This window comes from Odocoileus virginianus, chromosome 5, assembly GCF_023699985.2.
Source record: "Odocoileus virginianus isolate 20LAN1187 ecotype Illinois chromosome 5, Ovbor_1.2, whole genome shotgun sequence".
Taxonomy (NCBI): domain Eukaryota; kingdom Metazoa; phylum Chordata; class Mammalia; order Artiodactyla; family Cervidae; genus Odocoileus; species Odocoileus virginianus.
Genome location: NC_069678.1, coordinates 21485305 through 21500058, shown reverse-complemented (window position 1 = coordinate 21500058; position 14754 = coordinate 21485305). Strand labels below are relative to the sequence as shown.

General features: G+C 37.7%; 1 pseudogene; it reads left to right on the top strand.

Annotated features, from left to right (window-relative positions):
• The first annotated feature begins 6422 nt into the window (after window positions 1-6422).
• On the top strand, window positions 6423-6530 carry LOC139035350 (small nucleolar RNA SNORA70; annotated as a pseudogene).
• The last annotated feature ends 8224 nt before the right edge of the window (window positions 6531-14754 follow it).

Here is a 14754-nt window from a genome sequence, read left to right as displayed (position 1 = left end):
AGATGAGATGTTCTAGCCCAAGCAGTGAGGCAAGAATGAAGTGAGTGAACTCCTCGTTCCTCTGTCTTCTGTTCTGTCCGGTCCCTCAGTGGATTGCATTCTGCCCACCCTCGCTGGGGAGCACTGCTACTTCACTGAGTCCACAGATTCAGATGATAATCCCATTCAGAAACACTTTTACAGAAACACCGGGAAATGGTGCTTAATCTGCAAAACCCAGGGCCAATCAAACTGACATATATAATTCACCATTACACTGGCTAAGTATAATAAATCCAAAGTCTTTAGAGCAGATTGAAAGGAAGAGCTCGAGCAGATGAGAGCTCTATGACACGAACTCAAATTACTCTTTAGTGAGAATTCCTTCTCTCTTTTGGGAAAATCTCAGCCCTGCTTTTTAATTAATTAATTTTTATTGACATGTATTTTGCTCACAAAGATTCAGGTATATAGCAAAGTGATTCAGTTATATATATGTATATATGGGAATATGTATACATATATTCTTTTTCATTATAGATTATTATGTGTGTTTGTTAGTTGCTAAATCATGTCTGACTCTTGGCAATCCTGTGAACTATAGCCCACCAGCCTCCTCTATCCATGGAATTCTCCAGGCAAGAATACTGGAGTGGGTTACCATTTCCTTCTCCAGGGGATCCTCCCAACCCAGGGATCGAACCTAGGTCTCCTGCATTGCAGACAGATTCTTTACCATCTGAGCCACCAGAAAAACCCTAACAGATTATTTAATGGACATGAGTTTGAGTAAACTCCGGGCACTTGTGATGGACAGGAAGGTCTGGTGTGCTGCAGTCCATGAGGTCACAAAGTGTCAGACACAGCTGAGAGACTGAACTGCACAGGCAGGGACTACAAATTCATATCTAGAATGTGTGTCTATTCCAGTAAAAATAAATAAATAAATAAAATAAAACAAAAAACTGCTCCTTCCATTGGTGGAAGTGGTCCAGTGTAACCAAACTTCTCTATCAGGTAGCTCATCACCCTAGGAAATGCTGCCATGTTGGAAAAGCCATTTGTGATGATGTTGGTAGACTGGGCACTCAGCATTAGCTCTAGTCAGGTAGCCTTGGTTAGTTAGAGTTCATGAGTGTTGAGCCCAATCATAACCTCCATTGTTGCCACTGTGGCTACTTTTTTCATGAGCCCATTGGATATTTGCAGGGATGACCAGACAAAGAGACTGCCTGAAATCTATAGAATGGGTCATTCTCTTCACTTTGTTATTAGACTCCATCTCTGATGAGTTACTCTGGTGAATATTCACATGGGGCACAAATATCTGCATGCCATTTGTTCATTTGGAGAGGTTTATCCATATAAGTCTTTCTCCGGACCTTCTCACCATTAACTTTCCAATCACATTCTTCCTAAAGCCTTGATCGATCAGCTAAACCACTGGCTACAGTCCATGAATGGTATAAACTCATGACTTGGGCCATTTCTTCTTCAAAGCAAAATGAACAATCAAGTGCTCTGTATGAAGTTTTGCCCAAAGGGAGGAGTTCTCCCTTTACTATTTTTCAGTGTTACCTTAGAAAAGGACTGTAGTTCTATTGCTATCCACTTGTGGCTGGCACTTGCAATATCATACAGAACCATCAATAAATCTGGATCAAATTTTTTTTTTCTTTCTTTCTCAACTTGTTGTAGGAAACTCTGCATGAGGACATAGGTATGGACTAACAGAGAAAAGGTGATGTAGTAAGAGTCAGATATGTGTATATGGGGCACTTCCACATGAATCGTACTTATGTACTCAAGGTTTGCTTCAGTCCCATCTCACATCTATGAATTTCATTTAGTGTTGGAGTCTGGAGGTGCACACCCAGCTCTATAGTTTGATGGGTTGGATAACATCCAGTTCAGGTTGTATAGTTACTTGTGACCCAGAGTCAAATAGTCAGATTCTACTAAGGGCCAGTAACATGCTAAAAAACTGATTCTTAAAAGGAGAGCTTTTCACAGATGGCATGGCTTTGCTCCAAAATCTTAAGGGTCTGTGTTGTAATTTACTTATACGGAGCTGCCAAAATATCCAAACAGCATCTCCATCTGTTGCTGACATTGCAAGCACCATTATATCTGTTCGATCACACGGCTTAAGTGTCAGGGTGGCTTGTAAGGCAGACTGGACCTGTTGAAGAATCTTCTCTTGTTCTGGAAAGCTCTCAAATCTATTAATAGCAACTTTCAGGTCACTTAATAAATGAGTCAGTGTAGTGTATCCACATGAGGTATAAATCAAAATGCAAAGAGGTCCATTTCAGGAGGCACCAGACCAGCAGTTTACCTTTTACCTTGGAAAAGATATTTTAATATCTCCCAGATCACTAGACACTTAGAAATTGTACTGTGATTTTTTTTGTGAAAAGACATTAACAGAACAGAATCAAGGTGATTTACTATGCAACAATAAAAAACAAACAAGCAAACTACTATACATAGGACCAGAACTTCAAAAACTGTGAAACTGACAAAAATAGGATTAAATCAAACTGGATATAAAAATTGAGGGAAAAAAAAAAACAGGAGAAGTAGATGTTACATTTCTTACTTGGTTTTCCTGGAAATAATACAATGAAAGAAAACAAATATTTGGAGTTATCATCAAGGGAAACTTTCTTAAAATAAGGTAAAATCACTACATTCATATTAACAAGGGTCAATTAAGTTACATGAGAATGAGAAACTCTAGAACATACTTTAGCAAACTATTAGAAAAACAAAAATACCTACAAGGTCTTCAGGTATAAAAGCTTAAAAAAAAATACTTAAAAGGGTAAGAAAATGTGATTGGCATCAGATTTCTTAAGAGAATAAGGCAACTGTGCAAAATATTTACAAGAAACTCAAAGAAAGAAAGAAAATATGAGCCAAAAAATTTATATCCAGAAAATTTACCCTTGTTATAGATGAGGATAGATACTATTTTAAACATAGAATAAATCAAGCAAAACTTTGTTTACAAACACTTTGTCCAATCTTGCTACTAAAGGATAAGATTTATCCAATCAAGGAATTAATGGTAAAAAGTTGTGATGGTGAGCATTTATGCATATAATCAAACATTTAAAATAAAAATCAGAGAAAAGTGTTAAAGAATAGTATGTAAACATTATATGTTCTGACAAAATAGAAATATTATGACCAGAAATGTGAGGCAAGGGGAAAGAAAGATAATAGAACAGAGTCATTTATTACAGTAAGTGGGGTATTTATGGGCATCAAAGAACACTTTGTAAAACTGACAAACTGAGTAATATTCCATGGTGTATATGTACCACAGCTTCCTTATCCATTCGTCTGCTGATGGGCATCTAGGTTGCTTCCATGTCCTGGCTATTATAAACAGTGCTGCGATGAACATTGGGGTACACGTGTCTCTTTCAGATCCAGTTTCCTCAGTGTGTATGCCCAGAAGTGGGATTGCTGGTACATATACACCATGGAATATTACTCAGCCATTAAAAAGAATTCATTTGAATCAGTTCTAATGAGATGGATGAAACCGGAGCCCATTATACAGAGTGAAGTAAGCCAGAAAGATAAAGACCAATACAGTATACTAACACATATATATGGAATTTAGAAAGATGGTAATGATAACCCTACATGCAAAACAGAAAAAGAGACACAGATGTACAGAACAGACTTTTGGACTCTGTGGGAGAAGGCGAAGATGGGATGTTCTGAGAGAACAGCATTGAAACAAGTATACTATCAAGTGTGAAACAGATCACCAGCCCAGGTTGGATGCATGAGACAAGTGCTTGGGCCTGGTACACTGGGAAGACCCAGAGGGATCGGGTGGAGAGGGAGATGGGAGGGGGGATTGGGATGGGGAATACATGTAAATCCATGGCTGATTCATGTCAATGTATGGCAAAAACCACTACAATATTGTAAAGTAATTAGCCTCCAACTAATAAAAATAAATGGAAAAAAAAAATAAAGTAATGGGCAACATAAAAAAAAAAAAAAACTGACAAACTACTTAGTGAAAGGTTACACAAGGAGAAAAGTGTAGGTGGATTAAGAGTATTTTAGAATGTACAGCTATACATGTACCTATACCAGAATTTAAATGTAAACCACCCTCCGAATAAGGGAAAAAAAGAGAACAGTGAAGGTATATCACTTGTGACCACAGAAAAATAATATATGCATAATTATGAAATAATATGATAAGAACATATTAGAGGAATTAGAAGAATCAAATATATTTACCTTATCAATAAATCTAAACTATTTAAACTGGCATAGTAGAAGGACAAAGATTTTTCATATTGATCCATAGAACAAAACCAAATTTATGTTGTATGGAGACACATATAAATAAAGAGATTCCAAACGACTAAATTTAAAGGGATGAACAAGGATATATCAGTCAAATGAGGGGAAAAAAAGGAAAGAAAGTTTCATAAGGCTGCTGCTGCTGCTACTACCATGCAAATAGACTACCAAACAAAAAGCATGAATTGAGATAAAATAGAACACTTTAAATAGAACACTTTAAATGCTAAAAGCCTTGACTATCAATGAAGATATAATAGTTATAAATATTTCTGCATCATACAACATTGCTGTAACCTCAGGTAGAAACTGCATGAAATTAAAGGAGAAAGTAATAGACACATATTAATAAAAGGAAACTAACATTACTGTCAGTATAACACAAGCCAAATGGACAAAAACTAAGGATACTGATGATATAAATCACATTGTTAACAGATAAACCACATAGATAGTGAGTGAGCATGTGTGTAAAACACTGTGAAAGTAGAGAATATTTATTCTCATTTACATATGGAACTATCGCAAAAATTGACCACAAATAAAGCACCAACACTTCTCATAAAATAAACATATTACAAATGACCATTCTTATTACAATGCAACAAAAGTAGAAATTAAGGATATCAAGCTTAAGAGGACCCCTATCTGGAAAGTTAAAAATCTTTTAAAAACTCTTGGTTAAACAGAAAGTATAAACAGATGTTTGAAAAATAGTGGTAATAGAAGCACTGTAAATAAAAAATGAGATTTAAATGTGTTATCACAGAAAAATGTATAGACCTAAGAAACAACATCAGTGCAAAGAAAATAATAGAAATTAAAAATTAACTTGTCAATTTATAAATCTAGAAAAAAGAACAAAATAAACCAAGATAAAGTACAAAATGTGGAATAGCAATAATAATACCAGCTTATGAGAAAGTGGGAAAACAGTAGAGCAACAAATAAAATTTTGATTGAGTTGCTCTACTGTTTTCCTATTTTCTCATCTGGAAGAAAAATGAACAAAATAGACAAACCACTAGTTAATGTAACTGAGGTATAAGAAAGAAAGCACAAATATAGAAAGTAAAAATTGATGAAAGAAATAACAGGAGAAATTTGTTTACACACACACACACACACACACATATATATATATATCTGCTTCATGCAAATTCATTTAAACACTGAGATAACTGGGAAATTATAGTATATCAAAAGTAACTGCATTAGTGACAAAAAACTTAGAAGACCAAATTCCACAGAAGAAATCAAGAACATTATCAAGAAACTATCTACTAAAACAAAAAAAAATCAAAACCAAAACAAAGAAACAAAAGTACCAGATTCAGATCTTTTCAGAGGGAAACTCTGTCTATTCAATCTTTAGAGATTGTCTCAATGCTACATAAATTGTTTCAAAGCATAGAATATTAAGAAAAACTTCCAAATTCTTTTTATGAAGCAGATAAAACATTTATATATCCAACTGGATAAATGTGGCTAAGTAAAGAAATCATAGAACAAAGCATTTAGGAAACTAATGCAAAAATCCTAAATAAAGTGTTACTGAACGGATTCCAACATAAAATTAAGAAAATAATATACCATGACTGAGTAGAATTTATACTAGGAATGCAAACATGCATTAAGAACTCTATCATTTAAATATATCTAAGTAGAACAAGACAATCATAATTATCCCCATAGATGCTGAAATAGCCTTGGAATAAATCAACACATTCTTTATAAAAGGAATATTCCCAAGAATAACTTCTTTAGTACAAAATTCAGTATTTACTAATGAGAAAACAATGGAAACATTCCCACTATGGTCAGGAAAAAGGCAAGAATGTTCAGAATCTCCATCACAGTGTATTGGAGGAATTAACCAGGGCAATAGGAAAAGAACCATTAGAGGTGTAAGAATTGCAAAAGAAAGGAAACTATTTGTAGATAATGGGAAAAAAAACTTTAACCTTGAGAATCAAGAGTATAACAAACATAATTCAGCAAGATGTGAGGATATAAATTTATGCACAGAAATCAGTTGCCGGTTAGAAACTATAAAGGAAAAAAAATCGATTTACAATAGCAACAGTAACACAAAAGTTTAAATGCTTAAAAATATACTTTGAAAGTGTTCATTGCAAACAGCAGCCTCCTTGGTAGTGTATGCAGCCTGTTGCCTGTACAGGTAGTCCTGAGGGACCTTGGAGACAGCTCTTCCTAGTGGGCATTCATGACTGGCCTGCTGTTTCCCAATCTAGACTCCAGACAGGTATTCGCGGTGCCTTTGGAAAGCCCCAGGGCACAGTGGCCGGGTCCACACTGGCCAGGTCATAATGTCCATCCGCACCAAGCTGTAGAACAAGGGGCATGTGATTGAAGCCCTCCGCCAGGCCAAGTTCAAGTTCCCTGGCCGTCAGAAGATCCACAAATCTCCAAGAAGTGGGGATTTACCAAGTTCAATGTGGATGAATTTGAGAACGTGGTGGCAGAAAAGCGACTCGTCCCGGACGGCTGTGGAGTCAAATACATCCCTAATCGTGGTCCCCTGGACAAATGGCGGGCCCTGCACTCATGAGCATCAGCTCTGTCTTAATCACGCTCACCAATAAATGCTGTTTCCTGTCAAAAAAAAAAAAAAAAAAAAAAAAGTGTTCAAAGCCAGCATAAAGAACTTAAAATACTTCTGAACGCAAAAAGGATAAACTTCCCTTATCCTTCGATGGAATGTCTAAGCAAGATGTCAGTTTCCCTTAGGTTAATTTATAAGTTTGAAATGATTCTAATACAAAACACTACAAATTGTTTGTATGACTCTAGAAAACTGATATTAGAGTTCTTGTGGAAAAATAGGCACATAAAAATATATTAGAAAACACTAAAAAGAGAGAGGTATCAGATACTAAAATATTCTACAAAGTTTTAATACTTAAAACAGTATAGTACTCAGCACATCAACAAACAACTAATGAAATAGGGAGGTCACTAATAGACCCAAATGCCTAGGACCCTTTTGTGTATGATATACGTGGAGCCTCTAATCAGCGGGATAAAGTTGGAACTGTTTGATAAGTGTTTGGGGACAGCTGAACAGGCATGTGAAAGAGGTAATATAGAACTATGTGTCATATTACCCACAAGAATATGCTCTAAAGAGATCAGTGATCTTGATTTATAAAATGAACTATAACTGTACTAAAAGATAATGTGGGTTGATTCCCTTATAACTTAGGTATATCTGTGTCTGTATATTAATCTTTTAACCATATAGATCAGATTTCATGGAGTACTTTTTGGTGCTATATATTTTACTCCATAATATGTGTTAATCACTCAGTCGCGTCTGACTCTTTGTGACCCCATGGACTGTAGCCTGCCAGGCTTCTCTGCCCATGGAATTCTCCAGGCAAGACTACTCGAGCGGATTGCCAGTCCCTCCTTCAGAGAAACTTCCCAACCCTGGAATTGAACCCTGGTCTCCTTCCTCAAAGGTATATTCTTTACTGTTTGAGTTATTTAACTCTGGGTATGAACAATTTAGACTATGTATTTGCTTTTTTTCTAAAAAGCGAATGTTTTGGTTAAACATAGACCACTGCCTTGTTGTGGAGAACTCAATGAAGCTATGAGCTGTGCCATGCAAGGGCACTCAAGATAGATGTGTCATAGTGGAGAGTTCTGACAAAATGTGGTCCCCTGGAAGAATGAATGGCAAACCACTCCAGTATTCTTGCTACAAAAACCTGATGAACAGTATAAAAAGGCAAAAAGATATTCCACTGAAAGATGAGCCCCTCAGGTTGGAAGCTGTGCAGTATGCTACCAGGGAAGAGCAGAGAGCAATTACTAATACCTCTGGAAAGAATTAAGTGGCTGTGACAAAGCAGAAACCATGCTCAGTTGTGGATGTATCTGGGGGTGAAAGTAAAGTCCGATGCTGTAAAGAACAATAGAACCTGGAATGTTAGGTCCATGAATCAAGGCAAATTGGATGTGGTCAAGCAGGAGATGGCAAGAATAAACATCAACATCTTAGGAATCAGTGAACTAAAATGGACAGAAGTGGGTGAATTTAATTCAGATGACCATAATATCTACTACTGTGGGCAAGAATCCCTTAAAAGAAATGGAGTAGCCCTCTTAGTAACAAGAGTCCAAAATGCAGTACTTGACTACAGTCTCAAAAATGACAGAAAAATCTTGGTTCATTTCCAAGGCAAACTATTCAACATCACAGTAATCCAAATCTATTCTCAAACCATTGATATTGAAGCAGCTGATGTTGACCAGTTTTATGAAGAGTGACAAGACCTTCTGGAACTAACATCAAAAAAACAAAAGAGAGAGAGAGAGAGATGTCTTTTTCATCATAGAGTATTGGAATGCAAAAGTAGGAAGTCAAGAGATACCTGGGACAATAGACAAGTTTCACCTTAGAGGTCAAAATGAAGCAGGCAAAGACTAATAGAGCTTTACCAAGCTGGTAAAGCTTGGCAAACACGCTTATCCAACCACATAAGAGATGCCTCTACACATGGACATCATCAGATGGTCAATACCAAAGTCAGATTGATTACTTTTTTTTTTTTTTTTTTTGCTACTGAAGGTGGAGAAGCTGTATGCAGTCAGCAAAACAAGGCCTGGAGCAGACTGTGGCTCTCAGATCATCAGCTCTTTATGGCAAAATTCAGGCATAAGTTAAAGAGTGGAGGAAATCACTAGGCCGTTCAGGTGTCTGACCTAAATCAAATCTCTTATTATTATACAGTGGAGATGAGGAATAGATACAAGGGATTAAATCAGGTAGACAGAGAGTCATGGATAGAGGTTCATTTAACATTTTACAGAAGGCAGTGACCAAAACCATCCCCAAGAAAAAGAAATGCAAGAAGGCAAAGTGGTTCTCTGAGGAGGCTTTACAAATAGTTGAGGAAAGAAGAGAAGTGAAAAGCAAGAGAGAAAGGGAAAGAAATGCTGAATTGAATACAGTTTCAGGGACTAGCAAAGAGAGATAAGAAGGCCTTCTTCAAGCTACAATGCAAAGTAGAAAAAAATAGTATGGGAAAGACTAAAGATCTTTTCAAGAGAATTGGAGATATCAAAGGAACATTTCATGCAAAGATGGGCATGATAAAGGACAGAAATGGTAAGGACCTAACAGAGGCAGAAGTGATTAAGAAGAGGTGGCAAGAATACACAGAAGAACTGTATAAAAAGCCTTGATGAGCCATATAATGATGATGGTGTGGTCACTCATATAGAGCCAGGTATCCTGGACTGTGAAGTGAAATGGGCCCTATGAAACATTACTATGAACAAAGCTAGTGGTGGTGATGGAATTCCAGTTAAACTATTTAAAATCCTAAACGATGGTATTGTTAAAGTACTACACTCAATATGTCAATAAATTTGGAAAAGCCAGTACTGGCCACAGAACAGAAGAATAATCAGCATTCTTCCCAATTTTAAAGAAGGGCAGTGCTAAAGAATGTTCAAAATACTAGACAGTTGTGCTCACTTCTCATGCTAGTAAATGTTACTCAGTTGTGTCTGTCTTTGCGGCCCCATGGACTGTAGCCTACCAGGTTCCTCTGTTCATGAGATTTCCCAGGCAAGAATACTGGAGAGGGTGGCCATGCCCTTCTCCAGGAGATATTCCTGACCCAGGGATAAAACCCAGATCTCTGGCATTGCAGGTGGATTCTTTACAGCTGAGCTACCAGGGAAGCCCCAACCTTACTAATATGGAGCCTCATGCTAGTAAGGTTATGCTCAAAATCCTTCAAGCCAGGCTTCAGTAGTACTTGAATTGAAAACTTTTGGAGGTACAGGTTGGGTTTAGAAAAGGCAGAGGAGCCAGAGATAAAACTGGTAACATTCATTGGATCATAGAGAAAGCAAGGAGATTCCAGAAAAATATCCAGTTCTATTTCATTGACTACACAAAATCCTTTGACTGCGTGGATCACAATAAACTTTGCAAAATTCTTACAGAGATTGGAATATCAAACCACCTTAGCTGTCTCCTGAAAAACCTGTTTGTGGGTCAAGAAGCAATAATTAGAACCTTACATGGAACAACAGATCGGTTCAAAATTGGGAAAGGAGTTGGAGATAAGCCTGTATATTTCACCCTCTTTATTTAACTCATGTGTAGAGTTCAGTTCAGTTCAGTGACTCAGTTGTGTCTGACTCTTTGTGACCCCGTGGACCACAGCATGTTAGGTCTCCCAGTCCATCACCAACTCAAACTCATCTCCATTGAGTCAGTGATGCCATCCAACTATCTCATCCTCTGCCATCCCCTTCTCCTCCCACCTCCAATTTTCCCAGCATCAGGGTCTTTTCAAATGAATCAGTTCATCACATCAGGTGGCCAAAGTATTGGAGTTTCACCTTCAACATCAGTCCTTCCAATGAATATTCAGGACTGATTTCCTTTAAGATGGACTGATTGGATCTCCTTGCACATGTAGAGTACATCATGTTAAATGATGAGTAGGATGAGCTACAAGCTGGAATCGAGATTGCTATGAGAAATAACAACCTCATATATGCAGATGAACCACCCTGATGGCAGAAAGCAAAGATGAACTAAAGAGCCTCTTGATGAAGGTGAAAAAGGAGACTGAAAAGCTGGCTTAAAACCCAGCAATCAAAAAACTAAGATCATGGTAACCCGTCCCATAACATCATGGCAAATACAAGGGGAAAAAATGGAAGCAGTGGCAGATTTTCTCTTCTTGGGCTCCAAAATCACTAAGGACAGTGACTGTCATCACAAAATTAAAAGATGCTTACTTCTTGGAAGAAAAGCTATGAAAAACCTAGATAGCATATTAAAAAGCAGAGATATCACTATACTGAAAAATGTCCGTATAGCCAAAGTTATGATTTTTCCAGTATTCATGTATGGATATGAGAGTTGGACCATAAAGGAGGCTAAGTGCCAAAGAATTGATGCTTTCAAATTGTGGTGTTGGAGAAGACTCTTGAGAGTCTCTTGAATGGCAAGGAGATAAAACCAGTCAATCCTAAAGGAAATCAACCCTGAATATTCATTGGAAAGACTGATGTTGAAGCTGAAGCTCCAATATTTTGGCCACCCGATGCAAAGAGTTACCTTAATAGAAAAGACCCTGATGCTTGGAAAAATTGAAGGCAAAAGGAGAAGAGGGTGGCAGAGGATGAAATGGTTGGATAGCATCAGTGATTCAGTGGACATGAACTTGGGTCAAACACCAGGAGAGAGTGAAGGATAGGGAGGTCAGATATGCTGCATCCGGTCCCATCACTTAATGGCATATAGATGGGGAAACAGTGGAAAGAGTGGCTGATTTATTTTTCTGGGCTCCAAAATCACAGCAAATGGTGACTGCAGCCATGAAATTAAAAGACGCTTGCTCCTTGGAAGGAAAGTTATGACCAACCTAGACAGTATATTAAAAAGCAGAGACATTACTTTGCCAACAAAGGTCTCTCTAGTCAAGGCTATGGTTTTTCCAGTGGTCATATATGGATATCAGAGTTGGACTATAAAGAAAGCAAAGCACCGAAGAATTGATGCTTTTGAACTGCAGTGTTAGAGAACACTCTTGAGAGTCCCTTGGGCTGCAAGGAGATCCAACCAGTCCATCCTAAAGGAGATCAGTCCTGGGTGTCCATTGGAAGGACTGATGTGGAAGCTGAAACTCCAATACTTTGGCTACCTGATGTGAAGAGTTGACTCATTTGAAAAGACCCTGATGCTGGGAACGATTGAGGACAGGAGGAGAAGAGGATGACAGAGCATGAGATAGTTGGATGGCATCACCGTCTCGATGGGCATGGGTTTGGGTGGACTCTGGGAGTTGGTGATGGACAGGGAGGCCTGGCGTGCTGCAGTTCATGGGGTCGCAAAGAGTCGGACATGGCTGATAGACTGAACTGAACTGAAGGGGTTGCAGAGTCAAACACAACTTAGTGACTGAACAGCAACAACAACATTACTTAATAACTGCAAGTAATTAATTGAATAAAAATACTACTTAATTTCACACAAAAATTAAATGAATAGCCAAAGTACCATAATTGTGTCTACTTTATACCACCCTTTATTATCCATTTATTTCACTTCCTAAACCCTCAAACTCCTTTCAAACAAACTAAATTTTAACCCAATCTGTTCACTGACTGGTTGTGCAATACTGATTTGCCTCTTCATCACAAGAAATTAGCATAGAGGCTGAAATAGAATGATGAAAGTTAAGGAAAATAATACCACAGAGAGTGGCAAACTAAACTTGAGATAACATAATAAATTTTAATTTATGTGCTTTGAGATCCAGTCTTTAATTATCTTTTCTTACTAACCCTCCCAATCCATAATCCTTCACAAGTCTAATTTCTGGCCATATCAAATTCTACTTAAATCCAAAGAGTCCATGAGTTATTTCACTTCAGCACTGCTTGTAATCATAATAGCAATGGGTAATGAGTGTAAATGTAGCTAAAGTCCCACTGTCATCTGACTGAAATATCCCACTCTACTCTAGACTTAAGCATCAGTTATTTTAGCTTTCTTTTGTTTCTCTAGTCTCTATATAGTTGCATTTGGACCTTTAAATTTCAGCCATTTTATTTCTCTAATTATTTCAAAGTCTGACTCTTCCAGGATTTCTCCAGATAAAAGCTTCTTCATCTCCAGCATGGTGCCCAATGTTTGACCCAAGCAACTGCTTAATAAATGTTTGCTAAATGGTAAGTATCAATGTCTGTAGAGTGTTCTTCAATTTGCAGCTACTTTCACATGCAAAGTCTTATGATTTTGTAAGCTTCCTTATGAGGAAAAAAGATATATCCTACAGCTGCATCTACCTGCAATAATGTAGTCTCTTTCAAACTTTCAGAACCAGACCAGGGAACTACTGCTGCCATCAACTTCACACATCCCCATATCCTGCTTGCCTTTTTATTTTTCAGTGTGGTAGTGGTATAGGAAGAACTGGGCTTTGAAGAGGATGCTCAGTGGACATGTAATTGCCAATCAGTCATACTAATAACAGCTAACATAGCTGCTTTGTCTCAGGCCACATAATAAATGCTTTACTTACATTAACTCATCTATTCTCACATCAGAGATACAAAGTCTAAATTCGTCTATTCATTGGTCACTTCCACTGTATAATCATAAGGGGTTGAATTTAGATCATACCTGAATGGCCTAGTGGTTTTCCCTACTTTCCTCAACTAAGGTCTGAAGTTTGCAGTAAGGAGTTCTTGATCTGAAGCCCTTATTTCAGTGGAAGGGACAAATAGATTTAAGGTATTAGACCTGAGAAACAGTGACTGAAGAACTATGGATGGAGGTTCACAACATTGTATAGAAGAAAGTGATCAAAATAATGCCCAAGGGGGTGGGGGTGGGAAACTACAAAAGGCCAAATAGTTGCCTAAGGAGGCCTTACAAATAGCTGAGAAAAGAAGAGAAGCTAAACGCAAAGGATAAAAGGAAAGATATACCCATCTGAATGCAGAGTTCCAAAGAAGAGCAAGGAGAGATAAGAAAGTCTTCCTATGTGAACAATGCAAAGAAACAGAAGAAAACAATAGAGTGGGGAAAACCAGAGATCTGTTCAAGAAACTTAGAGGCACTAAGAGAAAGACATGGGCTCACAGACTGGTTCCAAATAGGAAAAGGAGTATGTCAAGGCTGTATATTGTCACCCTGCTTATTTAACTTTTATGCAGAGTACATCATGAAAAATGCTGGGCTGGAGGAAGCACAAGCTGGAATCAAGATTGCCAGGAGAAATATCAATAACCTCAGATATGCAGATGACACCACCCTTACGGCAGAAAGTGAAGAAGAAATAAAGAGCCTCTTGATTAGGAGAGTGAAAAATTTGGCTTAAAGCTCAACATTCAGAAAACTAAGATCATGGATTGTCCATCATTTCACAGCAAATAATTGGAGAAACTGGCTGACTTTATTATTTAGGGCTCCAAAATCACTGCAGATGGTGACTGCAAAAGACGCTTACTCCTTGGAAGGAAAGTTATGGCCAATCTAGATAGCATATTAAAAAGCAGAGACATTAGTTTGCCAACAAAGTTTGGTCTAGTCAAGGCTATGATTTTTCCAGTAGTCATATATGGATGTGAGAGTTGGACTGTAAAGAAAGATGAGTGCTGAAGAATGTATGCTTTTTAACTGTTGGAAAAGTTGGAGAAGACTTGTTGGAGAAGACTCTTGAGAGTCTCTTGGACTGCAAGGAGATTCAATCAGAGCATGCTAAAGGAGATCAGTTCTGAGTGTTCAATAGAAGGACTGATGTTGAAGCTGAAACTCCAATACTTTGGCCACCTGATGTGAAGAACTGACTCATTGGAAAGGACCCTGATGCTGGAAAACATTGAGGGCAAGAGAAGAAGGGGATGACAGAGGATGAGATGGTTGGA